At 37.8% G+C, this 19,297-nt stretch overlaps 1 long non-coding RNA gene across 1 annotated transcript in view; it reads right to left on the minus strand.

Annotated features, from left to right (window-relative positions):
- Window positions 1–1,824: 1,824 nt before the first annotated feature.
- Window positions 1,825–19,297, minus strand: part of LOC309636551 — a 64,192-nt gene continuing 46,719 nt past the window's right edge. Inside the window, exons 3-5 of the long non-coding RNA XR_014250069.1 lie at window positions 17,793–17,894; window positions 9,116–17,476; window positions 1,825–8,817 (exon numbers count right to left, since the gene is read on the minus strand). This is a non-coding gene — a long non-coding RNA (uncharacterized lncRNA). The remainder of the gene's footprint in view (window positions 8,818–9,115; window positions 17,477–17,792; window positions 17,895–19,297) is intronic.

Here is a 19,297-nt window from a genome sequence, read left to right on the forward strand (position 1 = left end):
CAAATGGTAAGAGGAAGAACACTCGCAATCTATGATACAGTCATGGAGATCAATTCATTAAGTTATAAGGAGCCCTTATAAATCAGTGAGGAAAGAGCAACAAACACAATTTTTTAAATGTGCAAAAATATACCAAGAGAATAAATGTGTTTAACTTTACTGATTATAAATGATGTACAAGGTAAAATTAGGAGGTACCTGTGTCACCTCTCAGATGGGCCAGGAAGTACAGTTTGGACAGGGCACTAGCTAGCAAGAGTTCCAGGAATTTGGCAGTCTCTGATATTTGCTAGGGAGAGTGCAAACTGATGCAAATATATACCAAAAATTTAAATGCAAATACTGCTGATACAGAAGTCCACATTTAGGAATTTATCTTACAGATTTATTTACCCAAGTTGAAAATGGCTTATGTAGTAGTATATTTGTTGAAGGATTGTTGTAATTCCAGAAGACTGGAAACAACTTTCAAGTCTCTCTGTCACATACTGGTGAAGTAAATCCTGAGACACACTTACAAAGGAATACTCTACAGTCACTGAAATGGAAAGGGAAACTCTTATTTGTGCTAACATGAGAAAATCTCAAGATGCAGAAAGTGTGTATAGTTGTATTACCAATTTAAAAAAATAATGAGTATATGCATATATTATCATCTATCTTTGGAAAATACAAAAGAAATTGGTATCCTTGAACACAACAGGAATGGACCTGCATATTTGAGGTAAGACATGAGAGGATAACTAACTTTGCATGACACATTCTTCTGTGCCTTTTATATTTTGTATGAATTCTTGCTTATTGAAACATAAATAAATACAGTTATTAAAATTAAAATCAGAAATAATAATACATGGAATGGAAAAGTGCCCATGACAGGGTGAAAGGTTTTTTTTTACATTTATTTTATTATTTATTTATTTTGCCTGCACCAGGTCTTAGTTGCAGCATGCAGGATATTTATTTATTTTTGGCTGTGTTGGGTCTTCGTTGCCGCGCGCGAGCTTTCTCTAGTTGTGGTGAGTGGGGACTACTCTTAGTTGTGGTGTGTGTGCTTCTCATTGCGGTGGCTTCTCTTGTTGCGGAGCACGGGCTCTAGGCGCACAGGCTTCAGTAGTTGTGGCACATGGGCTCAGTAGTTTTGGCTCCAAGGCTCTAGAGTGCAGGCTCAGTAGTTGTGGTACACGGGCTTAGTTGCTCCTGGGCATGTGGGATCTTCGCAGACCGGGGCTTGAACCAGTGTCCCCTGCATTGGCAGGTGGATTCTTAAGCACTGTGCCACAAGGGAAGTCCCAGGATGAAAGTATTAAACACTACTAGAAATAACATGCCAGCTCAACAGGAAAAATCTACTTATTACAGCCAGAAACAAAAAGTATAAGATGTGCATCCTAATTTTCTTGTCATTTGGGGCTCTTGGTAAGGCCTGGAAATTCTAGTCCCTAATTTATTTGCAGATAAAACGTCCCCTGGGATGTTGGCTAAAATGTTCTCTAAATACTCAGGTTTATAAAGATGGTGATTTCAAAGGAAAATTTCTCTTCAAGTTCAACTCAGCATTTTAGGAATTCTTCTCAGTTGTCTAATGCTTAACCCTTGTACTTAGAATAAACTGCTTCTAATTCCACAATTGGACAAATTCTCTTGATTCAGGGATATTGCACACAGGACACAGACTTCACTACACACCCTGGCTTCCTCCCCCTGTACCCCTTATTTGCTAACATCTGTTACTCCTTAACGGTCTCCGATTTCCTGATTTCCTGAGACTGGGTGTGGTATCCCTCCTCTGTGCTGCCATTGTACCATGTTTCCCTCCGACCACAGGACTTTTTAGATAACTGAAATGACCGATTTACATTCTGTTTCCCCTACCACATGATGATCTCATCTACTTGATGATCCTCACTGTGTATTTAGCTCCCACCACAAAACCCACCACACAAGCCCCAGGTGTTCAAACAATGCATGTGAATAAATACATGAGCTTCCACCCATCAGGGCCCCAAATTGCCATTTCTTTACTCTGTTAACTGCTGCCTAGTGTTCTTAAGATGAAGTGCACAGTTTTAGGAACTAGTACTGAAAGGCGTCGGGAAGAAAGCGCATGCACGCCTGTCTGAACCTGCTGCTCTTCTCTGTGAGAGATGGACACTCCATGTGCTCTGAGTTCCTTGAGTTTTTCTCCCAGGAAACTTAGCCAGCAATGAAGCCACCACCTTTGGCTCACAGAACAAGGATATTGTTTAAAATAGTAAAGAAAGAGCCAGTAATTGGCAAAGCTCTCATTGTCACCACAATTGTCACCTGTTCAAGGAGCTTCCGTTGAAATAAACCTATGCTTTTGGTACGAGGATCAATTTCTCAATGAACATGACACCCACAGGCTGACAGACTGTGGAATCTATAGGATGGCTCTGCTTTCGTAAGGGTTGTGAGTTTATGCTCAGTTGCCATTTCTCTGATCAAAGCCACTGGAATAAGTCCTGCAGCTGGTCCAGTCCCCAAAGGCCCTCTGGTGTCACCGAAGGAATGCCCTGAATACCGAATGTCTGGATGGTCTGGAAAAGGGGGTGAGGGGGCAGTGATGAGTTCTGCTTCCCCATCAAATCTCCCCAACACACATGACATGACAAGCAATGTAAATAAGAAACAGGCACACAAGTTGGTGCCATGAAGTGATCATGGTTTAGAGAAAGGAAGGGATCAGGAGTGAGGGAAAGGACAATTATAGCAGAGTGAAAGGAATCTTCACTACTTTGATGTTCAGTCATAAGTGGGCATCTGTTGGAATGAAGTTATACACATCTCAAGATAAGGCTCCAGGTGAAAGGTGTCTTCCATACTTGATAATTAATAAATAATTGTTAAATTACTGAGGGAATCAAAGATCTATACAAGCACTTGTTCAACAATTTTGTAGGAAGGCAGCATCACAACCATTCTTTCACACAGTATTTTGGAGCAGGAAGAAGTGAGCTACTCTGGACATTTCTACTTTCCTTTCCCCTTCTCCTCAAATTTGTGTATAGCCTGTCTCACAAGTGCTCTCTCACCAGTTAGCTGGGTATTGTATAGTCCTCACAGAATGTATTTATTAAGGAGATTCTTCAGTGTTACAGATGGGTTACAGGAACTCATTAGAAATGCAAAAAAAAATAGAAGAGACTTCTCTTCAAGAATACAGGAAGTAGCTTCTTAAGGAAGCAAGACTGACAAGGCAGTGTCAGGTGGTCTCCTTTGGTCTCTTCGGGCTTAGGTTAAATTCTGCTCGTTGTGTACATTGAGTGTAACACAGGCAAGAACATTTAAACAACCAGTCTGCAGCCTCGGGAAGTCCTTCTGTTTGAAGCCAAGGCACAGTCCATGGTGGATGCCGCGAGCAGCTGTGGCAGGTCCTCTGGGCTTGAAGTTCTATCAGGGCCTGGGTCCTCTCTGGAGTGGGGAGAAGCAGGGCAGCAGGAGCAAACCCAGGAACATGCACACTTGGCAGGAGCCACTGCCCCTGCCCTACCTTATGTCCTGTTCATACAAGGGGGTTGGGACCTGTTCAATTCTCTCTTTTAAGCCACACTGACTTCATTATTATTATTGACTGTTATGCCGGCTAGCAAACTCTTTTTGTTAATTCAGAAAAGAAGACATCCTGTACAAAAATCACCTTATCTTAAGACGTTTTATTCTAGATTTGGTAAATTCACATTCTATAAACCACCCTATGGGTATAAATTGGAGTCAGCATGTAAAACTACACAGCACACTTATATTTCTGAAATATTTTAATGTTAATTACCACATGGAAAAAAGTAATTATTTCCAGTTCCAAGCTGCTATTGTCTTGAATCTTTGTCTCCTACTTGGTCACTAGAATAAAACACCTTTATTGTACCCTCCAACTTCATCAATTGCCTCTGGTTTCCCTGGTTTCTGTCCAAACCAAGAGGACTAGTAAAATCTCTCATTGTGGTCACATTTCCTATGTAACCTACTTGATTAAGATAATTCATCTGTGCACATTGAACACTATATATGATCGACTTTGTACAGTGTCATTGCTTAGTAAATACTCATCTAATAAATGAATGAAAGATGGATTTCAATACCAAACACCTAGCAGAAATTTTTTCTTGAAGCAAAAGATTTTTGTTTTTCAAAAGATAAGTAATTTACCACTGTGTATGTGTTCTATGACTATAAAATAATTCAAAATCATTTTAAAAATTCACTAGTCACAGAAAGAATAAAAATAGTAAACTAAAATCCCAACCATGAGCTAGATGCTGTTACTAATGAAACATATAATGATCAAGGTTTTTTTATTAGCTTATAAATTTTTTCATAAATAGAATAATTTTGTACCTATTATGAATTGAATTATTCACAACCAACATGCCAAAATTTATCTATAGACAATAACTTTGGTCATCTGGAAATGTATGTGCACTGTAGCCAGGAAATTCATTCTTGCGTATTATCGGTGAATTAAAAGTCTTAACAAAGAAAATCCTCTCCATAACAATATAAATAGAAGGAAATTTGTTATATTATTGAATAAGCAGTACCTAGTACATACATATAGGTAGATTGAAATGACTAGAAAGAATAAAATAATGTTACTTATATATGCAAGCATATAGAATCCTTTTACATTGCACAATTTTTAGCCAGTATAAAACATGTTTTCTTAGAATCAATTGTATCCTGTTTTCCCATAAGTAGACTGGACAACACAGTTTGCTCTTATATGATGAACTTTTTGTACCTACCTTCATAGACTTCAATCTATGCTAACTTGGGAACTGAGGTATCCATTGTTTGGTTAATTGCCCTCACCATTGTTTGGTTAATTGCCCTCACCTAAAAGAATAATCTAACTCCTCTTATCTCCCTGAGAAGAAATGGTTACAGCCAGGATTGAGCGTAGGTTAAGCTCCCAAGGTGTCAGGCAGCCTGGAGCTCTAACTTTCTAGGTGTTCACACTTCAAGAAGGATGGAGCCCAAACACTTGGAGACCTCTCTGGGTTGTTAAGCTGCCAATGGTTTTAATTAGTTCCTGGGAAGTTTTATTGGCATTCAGAATTTTAGAGAAAGTAGATTGGTCCAGCAACTATGGAAAACAGTATGGAGTTTCCTCCAAAAACTGAAACTAGAACTACCATGTGACCCAGCTATCCCAATTCTGGGTATTTACCCAAAGAACACGAAAACACTAGTTCAAAATGATATATGCACCCCTATGATCTTTGCAGCATTATTTGCAATAGCCAAGATATGGAAACAACCTAAGTGCCTGTCAATGGATGAGTGGATAAAGAAGATGAATAGTTTATATATAAAATAAGTGCTACTCAGCCATAAAAAAGCATGAAATTCTGCCGTATGCAACAACAAGGATGGACCTTGGAGGTATTATGCTAAGTGAAATATCGATAGCTCAAACAGAAAAAGACAAATACCATACTATTTCACTCATATGTGGAATCTAAAAAAAGCAAATGAGCAAATAAAATAAAACAAAACACTCATACATACAGCAGACAATCTGTGGTTACCAGAGGGAAAGGGGGTCAGGGGTAAACAAAACTGGTGAGGGGGTCAACTGTAGGATGATGGATGGCAACTAGACTTGTGGTGGTGATCACTTTGTTGGGTATACAAATGTCAAATTATAATGCTGTACACATGAAAGTTATATTAAAAGAAGTGGGGAAAGGACTCTTGCCCAATTGTGTCCAAAGAAACACTCTAAAAAGGAGATGGGTAAATTGCCCTTTTTTCAGGTTACAAACATAAAGAATTCACCATTATTTACCTTTATGTCAGACACAGTTCACAAAAAGTTTTAATTGTCCCTAGAATAAATTTTTGTTTCCCTGATATAAAAAGCAGATTTTATTGTTCAGGAGAATAAGCAGCTAATCTCTTAGCATTAGTCTTATTTCAAGTAGTCCTGCCTGATTTTCATTTTCAATCTCACCTTCTTTAACCATAAATCGGGTTTCAAATTTTGTCCTGAAATTGACACCAGAACTTTACATTCTTGAAGAAAGGTGGGGATGAACTTTAGACCTTATTAACAAAATGTTAATCAGACAAAAGAAAGGAAAGGCAAAGAGAGAGACAGGCAGAATTCATGCATTCTTGCCCAATTTTTCTCAGATTAGAGTTGAATAGAGTCTTAAATTCTGTCAAAACAATGTCTTGTCATTTGAGGATCTGACATTATTTTCTTGAAAGCTTTGGCAAGAGATTAACTTTAGATCAGGTTGATATTGTCCAGTGACTAAAAAGAGTCTAAACTTTTGACCTGACTGTGACATAGAAGAAGCAGCAGTTCAGGGCATGTTTTAATTGTTCTCTGTTTTTGAGAAAAAGTATTGATAATTGGAGGCCTCAACTGGCCTTTCTATTAGTGTAAGTTTTCTCCCAAAAGATCTTTAAATTTTTAAATTAATACATGACAAAGGAACACAAAAATGCTCAGTTCAAAAGTGTACAATAGGTGAAATATCACAAAATGAACACATGCCAGTAATTATTACCCAGGTCAAAAATAAGAACACTCCCAAACGCAGTTTTCTTATACCCCTTTAAAACATTAACTCCTCACTTTAGCTTGTAGATAGTTACTACCTGACTTTTAACATCAGAGATCAGATTTTCTTGTTTGTGAACTTTACATAAATGGAATCAAACAATATGCATTCTACTGTGTCTGGTTCCTTTCACTCAACATTACCACTAGGAGATTCATTCATGTTGTTGGATATAACTGTAATTTTGTAATTTTCATACTGTAAGTCTTTTATAGGGATTATAAGGAGTTATAAGTTATACTGTGCAAATATACTACAATGTACTTATCTATTTACTGTTGGATAACAATTTGGCTATTTTCACTGTTGAAGTATTATAAATATTGATGATATGATCATTATATGTATCTCTTTGGTGTGCATGTGCATACATTTCTGATAGCAATATATTTAAGAGTGAAATGGCCAAGTCCTTGGGTGCTTATGTTAAACTTTAGCATTAATATATAATGCCAAACAGTTTTCCCAACTGGTGGACTCTACTGTCTGTTGCTGCATAACAAACACCCAAAACCTACTGGATTAAAGCAACAATTATTTTATTTCTCACAATGTTGTGAGTTGTGTGGGTAGTTCTTTACCTGGTCACATTCACATGGCTGGTGGGATCAGTTCTTACCACCTGGTATCACTCATGTGGCTGCATTCCACTAGCCAATCAGTAGGAGGTGGAGGACCCTGCATTGGCCTCATCCACATGTCTGTGGCCTTAGTGAGATGGCCTGAAGACTGGGACCTCTCTCTTCACATGGACTTTCATCATCAAGTCATCTAATCCATATTTTCTGAGTCAGCCATTGATTGATTCCCATTTTATCATGGTATGCTTCATGCTATAAAGTTGAACAGACTATCACCTTGTCCAACAAATCTTGTAGGCCTGTTGTAAGAGGAAATGGGTCCTGATCATAGGGGAAAAAATGGCTCTTTTACCGCTTTCCTCTGAAGAGTTGGGAAACTAAATAGGGGACAGGATTGGCATCCTTTTAGAAATAAGCCCTCAGTGTGAGCAGGTCAGAAATAATCAACTCTACACTGGAAGCAAATCATTCTTCATTATAGGGTAAGACTGAAAACCAGGGTGCTGTGTTTTGCATTTATTTGTATCTCAAAGAGCTGACAAATACTGGATCATGATCACCTCAAGTTATCAAGATCGAGACACTGAAATTAAAAACACACAGAAAAGACTACTAACAGAAGTCTTTCACTGTTTTTAGCTCTACAAAAGCATCAAAATTATCGAATCACCTAGCCCTGGTTAAAGATGCCATGCCTACAGTTGTGTAAATAAATACACTATGTAGACTAGATTCAGAGAAAAAAATAAACCATGATTCATCAGAGAATGTTTCATGATGGTAGCTTCATTACCTGAATGAATTTAAAGCAATATGCAAGCTAATACATATGGAAGTGATAAAGAATAAAATTTAAAAATGCGGAGAGATCAAAATCTGAAAACATGATTGAGTAAAAAATCAACAGAGTAAGAGTCAAACTGAGGTATCAGGCCTGGGTGAAAAACATGTGAATGCAGACACAGAGCAAAGATTAAGGACCAATGAGTTGGAAGACAAGATGGGCCTTGGCAGCTCCAGGGGACATCCTGTACGGTAAGAGGAGGAAGCCACTGGGGTGTCTGACTTCCTCCATCTGACCCAGACCCTGCCCAGGGACAGACTTAAGAGAAACCAGGACCAAGGCTGGGTTAGGACAGTGTATGTGTTTCAAAGTACAGAGATATATTTGACACATTTCTCCAGATGAAGACTACCTATTATTGGAATCTAAGGAAAAAAAAAAAAAAGTTCATGAAGAACCCAGTGGTAAGACGGGAATAAAGACACAGACCTACTAGAGAATGGACTTGAGGATATGAGGAAGGGGAAGGGTAAGCTGTGACAAAGTGAGAGAGTGGCATGGACATATATACACTACCAAACGTAAAATAGATAGCTAGTGGGAAGCAACCGCATAGCACAGGGAGATCAGCTCGGTGCTTTGTGACCACCTAGAGGGGTGGGATAGGGAGGGTGGGAGGGAGGGAGATGCAAGAAGGAAGAGATATGGGAACATATGTATATGTATAACTGATTCACTTTGTTATAAAGCAGAAACTAACACACCATTGTAAAGCAATTATACTCCAATAAAGATGTTAAAAAAAAAATCTAGAAACAATAAATGTCCCTCTTAAAAAAAGAAAACGAGGGCTTCCCTGGTGGCGCAGTGGGTGGGAATCTGCCTGCCAATGCAGGGGACACGGGTTCGATCCCTGGCCCGGGAAGATTCCCACATGCCGCGGAGCAACTAGGCCCGTGTGCCACAACTACTGAGCCTGCGCTCTAGAGCCCGTGCTCTGCAACAGGAGAGGCCACGACAGTGAGAAGCCTGTGCACCACTCGCTGCAACTAGAGAAAGCCCGCGCACAGAACAAAGACCCAACACCGCCAAAAATAAAAACAAATAAATAAATTTATAAAAAAAAAAAAAAGAAAAAGAAGACGAGTCTTGACTCCATTGATCTTTTCTAGTGCTGTTGTTTTTTTTTTTTTTTTTCTGATCTCTATTTCTTCTCTATTCTTTATATTTTCCACCTTCTACTGACCTTGAGCTTTGTTTGTTCTTCTTTTTCTAATTCCTTTAGGTGGTAGGTTAGGTTGTTTATTTGAAATTTTTCATGTTTCTTGAGGAAGACCTGTATCGCTATAAACTTCCCTCTCAGAAGTCCTTTTGTTGCATTTCATAGATTTTGGAAAGTTGTGTTTTCATTTTCATTTGTCTCAAAATATTTTCTGATTTCCTCCTTGATTTCTTCATTGCCTCATTGATTTTTCAGTAGTGTGTTGTTTAATGTCCACATGTTTAATCTTTTCACATTTTTCTCTATGTAATTGATATCTATGGGTTGGACAAAATATTTGTTTGGCTTTTTCTGTGAGATGGCTCTAGTAGCACTTAGTTGTCTTTAACTTCATTTGAAACAATTTTGTTAAATTGTATTGTGACAGCTGTCATATCAATGTTCATTTAAAAAAAGACATCAAAATTGGTGAATTTTTGTGTAGCCACTTTAATATTGAAGATGGAAGAAAAAAAGCAACATTTTTGGCATATTATGCTTTATTATTTCAAGAAAGGTAAAAACACAACTGAAATGCAAGAAAAGGTTTGTGCAGTATATGGAGAAGGTGCTGTGACTGATCGAATGTGTCAAAGGTGGCTTGTGAAGTTTTGTGCTGGAGATTTCTTGCTGGACAATGCTCCACCGTAGGGTAGACCAGTTGAGTTGATGGCAATCACATCAAAACAATAATTGAAAACAATCAACATTATACCACATGGGAGATAGCCGACATACTCAAAATACCCAAATCAAGCACTGAAAATCATTTGCACCAGCTTGGTTATGTGAATTGCTTTGATGTTTGGGTTTCCCATAAGTTAAGCGAAGAAAACGTTCTTGACCGTATTTCCTCATGAAATTATCTACTTAAATGTAATGAAAGTGTTCCGTGTTTAAAACAAATTGTGATGGGCGATGAAAAGTGGATATGTACACTAACGTGGAACAGAAGAGATCATGGGGCAAGCAAAATGGACCACCACCAACCACACCAAAGGCCGGTCTTCATCCAGAGAAGGTGATGTTGTGTATATGGTGGGATTGGAATGGAGTCCTCTATTATGAGCTCCTTCTGGAAAACCAAATGATTAATTCTAACAGATACTGCTCCCAATTAGACCAACTGAAAGCAGCACTCAATGAAAAGCATCCAGAATTAGTCAACAGAAAACGCATAATCTTCCATCAGGATAACACAAGACTGCATGTTTCTTTGATGACCAGGCAAAACCTGTTACAGCTTGGCTGTGAAGTTCTGATTCATCCACCATGTTCACCAAACATTGCACCTTTGGATTCCCATTTATTCTGGTCTTTACAAAATTTTCTTAATGCAAAAAATTTCAATTCCCTGGAAGACTGTAAAAGGCACCTGGAACAGTTCTTTGCTCAAAAAGGTAAAAAGTATTGGGAAGATTCAATTATGGAGTTGCCTGAAAAACAGCAGAAGGTAGTGGAATAAAAGGGTGAATACGTTGTTCAATAAAGTTCTTGGTGAAAATGAAAAATGTGTCTTTTATCTTTACTTAAAAACCAAAGGCACTTTTTGGCCCACCCAATAGTTTCATACCACTGTGGTTGGAAAAACTGCTTGATATAATTTCCATCCTCTTAAATTCGTTGAGACTTGTTTTGTGGTCTAGGATGTGATCTGTCCTGGAGAATTCCAGGTGCACTTGAAAAGAATGTGTATTCTATTTTTGGATTTAATGTCCAGTGAATATCTATTAAGTCCAATGGGTCTATGGTGTCATTTAAGACCACTGTTGCCTTATTGACTTTCTGTCTGGATGATTTGTCCATTGATATAAGTGGGGTGGTAAAGTTTCCTAATATTATTGTATTATTTTCAGTTTTTCCTTTTACATCTCTTAGTATTTGTTTTATATATTTAGGTGCTCCTGTATTGGGTGTATATATGTTAATGAGTATAATAGCCTCTTCTTGTTTTGATCCCTTTATCATTATATAATTCCCTTTCTGTCTTTTGCTATAGCCTTTGATATAAAGTCTATTCTGTCTGATATGAATATTGCTACCCCCACATTTTTGCCATTTCTGTTTCATGAAATATCTTTTTTCATCCTCTCCCTTTCAGTCTGTGTGTCTTTAACTCTGAAGTGAATGTCTTATAGGTAGCATATAGAAGAGTTTTATTTTTTTATCTAATCAACCACCCTATGTCTTTGGGTTGGAGCATTTAGTCTATTCATATTTAAATTTATTATTGGTAGATATGTATTTATTGCCATCTTGTTACTTGATTTCAGGGAGTTTTTGCAGTTCTCTGTTCATTTCTTCTTTTTGTTTCTTGCCTTTTGTGTTGATGTTTTTCTTTAGTAGTATGCTCTGTTCCTTTCATTTTAGTTTTTGTGTAACTACTATAGATTTTAAAATTGTGGTTACCATGGGATTCATATATGTTGACCTGTAACTGTATCTATTTGTTTTAAATTACTAGTCATTTAAGTTTACACACATTCTAAATCATCTACCTTTTTTACTCCCCTCCCCACATTTTGTTTTTGATTTCATATTTTACATCTTCATGTTTATCCTTTAAGTATTTATTGTAGTTATAGTTGCTCTTATAATTTTTTTATTTTTAATCTTTGTATTGAATTATTTAAGTGGTTGTTCCTCAGTCTTCACTATATATTTGCCTTTCTTAGTGGGATTTTTCATTTCCTGTTGATTCTTCTTTTCCACTTAGAGAAGATCCATCAACAATTTATTTTAGGGTAGGTTTAGTATTGATTAACTCTTTTAGTTTTTACAGTGAAGAGTGTTGCTTTCTCACTTCCTCGACAAGTTAAATAGTGTTAGGTACTTCAAAGATCCTATCGGAAGCTGACATCTGCTCCCTGGAGTATGGAAACACTAACATTGGTGCCCAACACATACCTAAAATCTTCTAATAGTTAAAGGTTGACCGGAGTAGTTTGCAGCAACAGAGAGAAGAGAGAGGGCTGCTGGGAGCAGCCTGCCCTTCTAGTGGTCAATTAAGCAGGCACATATGAGTTTTTATCCTGAGTGTACTGACTGGTGGGGAGGTGTCTCTGGACTTGGATGATCTTGAAATAAACCCTGCACAAGATCACAAGATGTCTAAATGGCAGGTGTTTGACTTCAATACAGAAAGAAGATTATATGAATGAATAAATCTCTAGAAGAGAGTATTTGAAGAAAGGAATCAAAAGTGGACCACAGGAGGAAACTGCCAATGGGAGGGCCCAAGAAGGGGATCAGCAAATAACTCAAATCATTTTTATAGGAAAAAGATCTAAGTCACATACACAAGGCAAAAAAGCCAGATTACTAGTGTATCATGTAAGATGATTTCCTTTTCCTTAATTCCCTGGACTTCAAGGTCACAACTTCAAGGTATTATAAACATGAGTTGGTGTGTCCAGGGGAAGGTAGAGCTGGGAAATGAGAAGGAAAAAGACATACTTCTCCTGTGCTGTGTGCTTACAAGGCTGATCAGACCTGGGTATGTAAGTGGGGTCTGAATGCGAGGTGAAAAAAAGAGGAGAAACTTTGAATCAAATTTGAGAGGGAGATTTTAAAATTTATATCAAGTTGAACTTTTTATTTACTTTGAAAAAAAGATTATTCATTAATCTGAGAGTGATTAATGAACTAACGGCAGGAAAGAATGCTCCAATAAAGTAGTTTAAATGGATACTTTTGAGACAGAATAAAGTTGTTTTCTGCTTACACAGAACTAGGTACAAAATGTTAACTGTTCAAATGTAAGAACAATATCTAATTTAAGGAGTAAAAATAAGATAAGCTTAAATACAAACAAAATAATATGTTAGATGCTATGTGTGGGGAGTAAGGTAGGTATTTGTTCTGTAGTACTTTTAAGGCTTTGTTAAGTATGACTGTTAAAAGATAAGAGTAACTGAAGAATGTTAACAAACTGAAGTGTATGACTTACAAAACAATAGAGGAAGAGTTAAAAAGAATATTGAGATATCATCGTAAAAATAATGAATGTTGTATGTGATGTACATGATACTATTGAGCTTTTATTATTATTATTATTTCTAACATGAGGTATATCTCCAGAGAGGTACCTAGAAGAATTGGTTGACTCTAACATGGATGGAAATTGCTCACATTATGAGACGCTAATCACCAAAGTGCAAGATAGACAACTCTCATTCCCAGACGTTCCAATGGGGAGGCATGTGATTTATATTCTGTCAAGCAGATACACCTATGTGAGACTGATATGGAGACATGAGCAACCCAATATGCAACTTGTTTACTGCAGATATGAAGGCAGAGGCATCCATACATTCAGAGCTGACATTGGTGGAGCTTCTGACATGAGACCATTATGCCAGGTGGTAATGGATGTGCTGTTTTCTCTTGAGATGTCTTCACTGTGTGGTTGGTATTGTTCTTGGCGAAACAGCAGTAGAGTTTGGCCACCCTGCCATCCTAGAGAATCTGTCTACTGCCCATCAGACTTAAAAATCAATTTCCTTTTTTATTTAAGTTACTGAGGCGATTCCATTTGTTGCAAAAAAGATCCTCGAACGTTACATGTGCTGAAACAATTTTGGTAGGTTAATATTTTTGTATTAATAAATTGTTTTTTACTTTTCCTATGTTTCTTGTCCTTCCATGCTAGACATTTTCCCTGAGTGGCTCCCAGGGTGTAATGTCACAGCAGAGGGGGAGAAAGAAAAAATGGAGTCAAGTTTTCGGTTTTGTTGGATTATAGTTATGATTCTCAGAGGAATGGAAGGGAATGTATTTTGAGCTAGAGTTCCATTTTTGTGATTGTAGAAATTATACTTGGAACTGTGGGAATAGGGTAAAACTAAGAAAAGAGGGGAAGAGAGAGATGTTGGGTGACCTGGAAATGAGACAGTAATTATCTAGAGGGATTTTATAGACAGACAAGTTGAACATCCATTCATAAATCTATTTTGCACAGGCGTAAGCACTTCCCTTAATAGTGTCCAGGAGTCCCATCAGTGACCACAGCAATGCAGCCTCCACCCAATGGAGAATTGTACACTGTCTGCACCCTGAAGTTAATTGTCCCACACCTCCCTTATTGGAAGTCGTCATGTGACCCAATGACCACTTGGCAGGAGTGATGCTTAACTGTGCTCCATGGTTTGTTCACTCCCATCAGATTTTTCCTGTGTACACAACACTCCAACTCTATCCCAGGTCCAAAGTAAACCCTTGAGTAAGAGCATGGAGCTGAGAAAATCTAGAAGGGTGGTGTATGAGTGGGGAAAATGTCTACCCTGAACAGAACCTGTCTGATATCGTTCCATTGTAAAATGCACCCCAATTTAAAGTCTCTCTAGAGTCAATATGCATGATTTAAAATATAGGATCCAGTTAGGGATCATACTAATCACTATAATTGAGGATGAATTGAAGTACTCTCTAGGTTAACACATTGCCTTCACATTTTGTTTCATCTTTGCAAACTTTATGGCTCAACAAAAATTCAAGTCTCATGTTTTTGAGTTTAGTTTAGTGGCAATTGTTTGACTTCTTGAAGTTGCTTGTTTAACTTTTTCCTAGCAGACAGGAGTGGGTTAGGAAATTACATTCCTTGGATTTTTAGAGAATGTTACATATTGGGAATGATTCTCTGTATCTCATCTGGATAGCATTAATCTCTTTAAGAAGTTTCCCACTCTCCTTCTTGAATCCTTGTTCAAGAAGACGTTCTTTTTCCTAAAAGGGAAAGTGGAGACTGTAGTCACACAACCTAAAACATTTCCCACATTTGCTAAATAATTTCCCCTGTCCATACCTACATTAATCCCTCATAAATTTTTGAAACTTGTTTTTGAAATCTCTTCCTCCCTTAACTTCCATTATATCACTCTTCCTTGAGTCTCCTATGCCTGTCAATAATTTTTCTGGGCTTGCTTTAGTTGCAGAAATGTTCTTCGCTTTATAGTTTCTAAAATATTAGTGACCCAGAATTAATTTTGTGGCCCTCTTCAGCCACAGGCAACACAGTCTTTCTGGAAAAACTCTTTTACCCCCTCAACTCTGATCTATGTAGTGTGGACTCTTAAATACACATCTAAGGTAAGGAGGTAAGGAAGATGGATGAAATCCAATAGGAAGGTTACTACATGATTCAGAATCACAGCAGATGTTTGATCAGGAAATTTAATAACAGTCTCCAAAATTTGGTGGCAGAGGTAATAGAAAACAGTTGACATCAAGTCTGCACTGGTCCTTACTGTATCTCTGGGAGGACAACCCAAATCAATATAGACTTGGAGTAGGGCATGGAGTACTAGCAGCCTGGGTATTTAATTATGTAGTTAATTGTGTAGATGGTCATGAAGCCTTCCTACTCATTAGGGTGCCTCCAGAGATAAAGTCACCAAGTATGGCAGAAACAGTCACTGTGGAATCCACTCAGTAGGTGAGACAGGCCAGATATTTTCCCACAAGGAAGGACTCAGATAAGTTACTTATCTCTCATGAAATTACAATTTCCTCTTTTGAAACATGACAATATAACATGTACCTGTAACATAACATGAGGATTTGATCACAGAATATCTGTAAAGTCACTGTGCAGTGCCTGGTAATGAATAGTTATGGTTTATTAGTAATTTAGTAATGAAGGGCTCCATGAGATTTGATCCTGCAAGTAAATAGCCTTTAGTAACCAGAGATGGTCAGGGGTAGAAGCAGTAAGAGAATGAAATGTCTACTAGTGTTTGGGCTAGAAAAGTTCTTAAATTAACCTAGTGCTCTAATTTCTAACAAGTGTTTTTTTTTTTTTTTTTATAATATCTTTACTGGAGTATAATTTCTTTACAATGTTGTGTTAGTTTCTGCTGTAAAACAAAGTAAATCAGTTGTATGTATACATATATCCCCATATCTCCTCCCTCTTGCGTCTCCCTCCCACCCTCCATATCCCACCCCTCTAGGTGGTCACAAAGCATCAAGCTGATCTCCTTGTGCTATGCAGCAGCTTCCCACTAGCCATCCATTTTACATTTGGTAGTGTATATATGTCAATGCTACTCTCTCACTTCATCCCAGCTTCCCCTTCACCCTGTGTCCTCAAGTCCGTTCTCTATGTCTGTGTCTTTATTCCTGCCCTGCCGCTAGGTTCATCAGTACCGTTTTTTAAGATTCCATATATATTCATTAGCATATGGTATTTGTTTTTCTCTTTCTGACTTACTTCACTCTGTATGACAGTCTCTAGATCCATCCACGTCTCTACAAATGACTCAATTTTTTTCCTTTTTATGGCTGAGTAATATTCCATTGTATATATGTGCCACATCTTCTTTATCCATTCATCTGTCCATGGACATTTAGGTTGCTTCCATGTCCTGGCTATTGTATATAGTGCTGCAATGAACATTGTGGTACATGAGTCTTTTTGAATTATGGTTTTTTCAGGGTATATGCCTAGTAGTGGGATTCCTGGATCAGAGGAAAACACAGGCAGAACACTCTATGACATAAATCACAGCAAGATCCTTTTTGACCTACCTCCTAGAGTAATGGAAATAAACAAATGGGATCTAATGAAACTTAAAAGCTTTTGCACAGCAAAGGAAACCATAAACAAGAAGAAAAGACAACCCTCAGAATGGGAGAAAATATTTGCAAACAAAACAACTGACAAAGGATTAATCTCCAAAATATACAAGCAGCTCATGCAGCTCAATATTAAAAAAACCAAACAACCCAATCCAAAAATGGGTGGAAGACCTAAATAGACACTTCTCCATAGCAGACATACAGATTGCCATCAAACACATGAAAAGATGCTCAACATCACTCATCAGAGAAATGCAACTCAAAACCACAATGAGGTATCACCTCATACCGGTCAGAATGGCCGTCATCAAAAAATCTACAAACAATAAATGCTGGTGAAGATGTGGAGAAAAGGGAACTCTCCTGCACTGTTGGTGAGAATGTAAATTGATACAGCCACTATGGAGAACAGTATGGACGTTCTTTCAAAAACTAAGCAGTGTTTTTGATTCAGCACAGAATGGAGATAACACAATCGAATACCTGAAATTTAAGCATTAGAACCCTCCCTTGCTCTGCCATTAACTGGGCCCTCTCCTCTTCCATTTTCTCAGCCAACTGTTTCATATGTTCATGACAACTCTTTTCTATTTCTTGCATTATCTGCCCATTCTTCTTTTACATTTCCTCCAAAATTTTGTTTGCAGCTTCTACAGATTCAGACTTCTCCACTCCACTGAAGAAGAAAAATAAGCAGAGAAATATGAGGATTAAATTGTTATAGCTTTGTTTTGCCGTTCACCCCTTTTTGCTTGTTTGTTTTATTCTTATTTCATATAGAAAACTTCTTTGGGTAATTTTTGCACTGAGTAATCAGAAGAGTAATCAGAAGACAGATTAACATAAATATTGGTTAAGAAAAGAATCCCCTAAAGCTATGATCTATACTTGATATTTTTTGCTCTATAGTAATATTCCAGGTGGACTACTGTGGCTAACATTAACATTTCTAGGGCTTTCCAGCTATCTAGAGTGTTTTCAGCTGTTCTCACCTTCAATCTCTTTTTCCTTTTTTGTAAGTGACTGATCAGTCTGTAGAAGTGCATAGCCACATCCTCCTTGGAATCCAAATATTTCTTCAGTATCTCTTCTGCCTATTGCTAACAGAGGAAATTAGAATTAGGAAATAGAAACTATGGGTCAAAGTAAAACCTAGCAGTATGTCTCTTAATTCAATTTCATTTTAGCACCCATTTTAGAATTTAAATACCATTTCAACCTAAACTGGCTTAAAACCCAATTCTGGATCCATCCTCAAATTTGCTTTATTCTCAGTCACCAAAATTTTAGTAATTTAATTAGTAAATCTTGTCTTCTAATTGTATGGGTTAAAAACCTTATGGTTATCCTTTATGTCTTTTTTTTCTCCCAAGTCCCAGGTACCATCATCAGCTAATGGTGTTTGCTCTGACTTCAAGATAAAACCAACCAGGGCCTATCAATTGTCACCTGTTCCTCCCGACAACCTGGTCCAAGACATCATCACTTCTTACCTGGACCATGACATTAGCTTCATAATTGGTCTCCCTACCTCCTTCCACTCTTGCTTCCCTATAGTCTGTTTTCCTCAGATCAGCTAGTGTTGTGTTATATTACTTTAAGAAAGATCACTTCACTTTGATGCACCAAATCCTCTGCTGATTTTCCAACTCTTCCCAAGTAAAATTGAAACGTCTCTCAGTGGCCTCCAGGATACTACTTTGTTTAGCATTTGGCCTCTGAGCATCTCTCTGACCTCACCTCCTGCCCCCTCTTCCCTTGCTCACTGCCCTCTTGCCACATTTCCTGGTATTCCTAGAACATAAACCAATTTATCCTTCTGGGATTTTCTGTTGTTTGAAATTTTCTTCTTCTAGATGCCCAGTTGGCTCACTCCTTGACTTCTTTGAGGATTCTTCTGAAACAGTACCTCACGAGAGAGGCCTACTCTAAAAACCTACATATAAAATAGTACCACATTTCCTTCCTCTCCTATGCCTGTACCCTACATTGTTTTTCTTCAGGGCACTTTTTGTCACTGTGATAGTGACTTCTGGAGTCACCAAATATTATTCTCCCCATTGCCTTAGAAACAGAACTCATTTTTTTCCACCAGGGCACATTGTGGACCATGATAAAATGTTGCATTTTCTAGTCAACCTCCTTGGTGGCTGAGGTGACCATACGATTAAAGTCTGGCCAATACCACTTACACAGAGGTGTTATATGGTACTTTTTGCAGAACACCTTAAAGACAGTTGACCCAGAGACATTTACTCTTCTGTTTTTCCCTTTTCTTTCCATCTATAATGTGGAAGTAATAGATGAAACTCTAGCAGACATCTTAGACCATAAACTGACCTTGAAGATGGAAGCTGGGCGCTAAAGTGCTGGAGCAGAACAAGGAAAGGGCCTGGGAACAGGATGATTGTGGAGTTGTCATGGCAGCCTGGACTCCCTCTGCCTTACTTCTTATATGTAAGAGAGAAAGAAACTTTTGCCGTTTTAGGCCACTCTT

Source organism: Balaenoptera physalus (assembly GCF_965194825.1).
Source record: "Balaenoptera physalus genome assembly, chromosome: 1".
NCBI classification, from domain to species: Eukaryota; Metazoa; Chordata; class Mammalia; order Artiodactyla; family Balaenopteridae; genus Balaenoptera; species Balaenoptera physalus.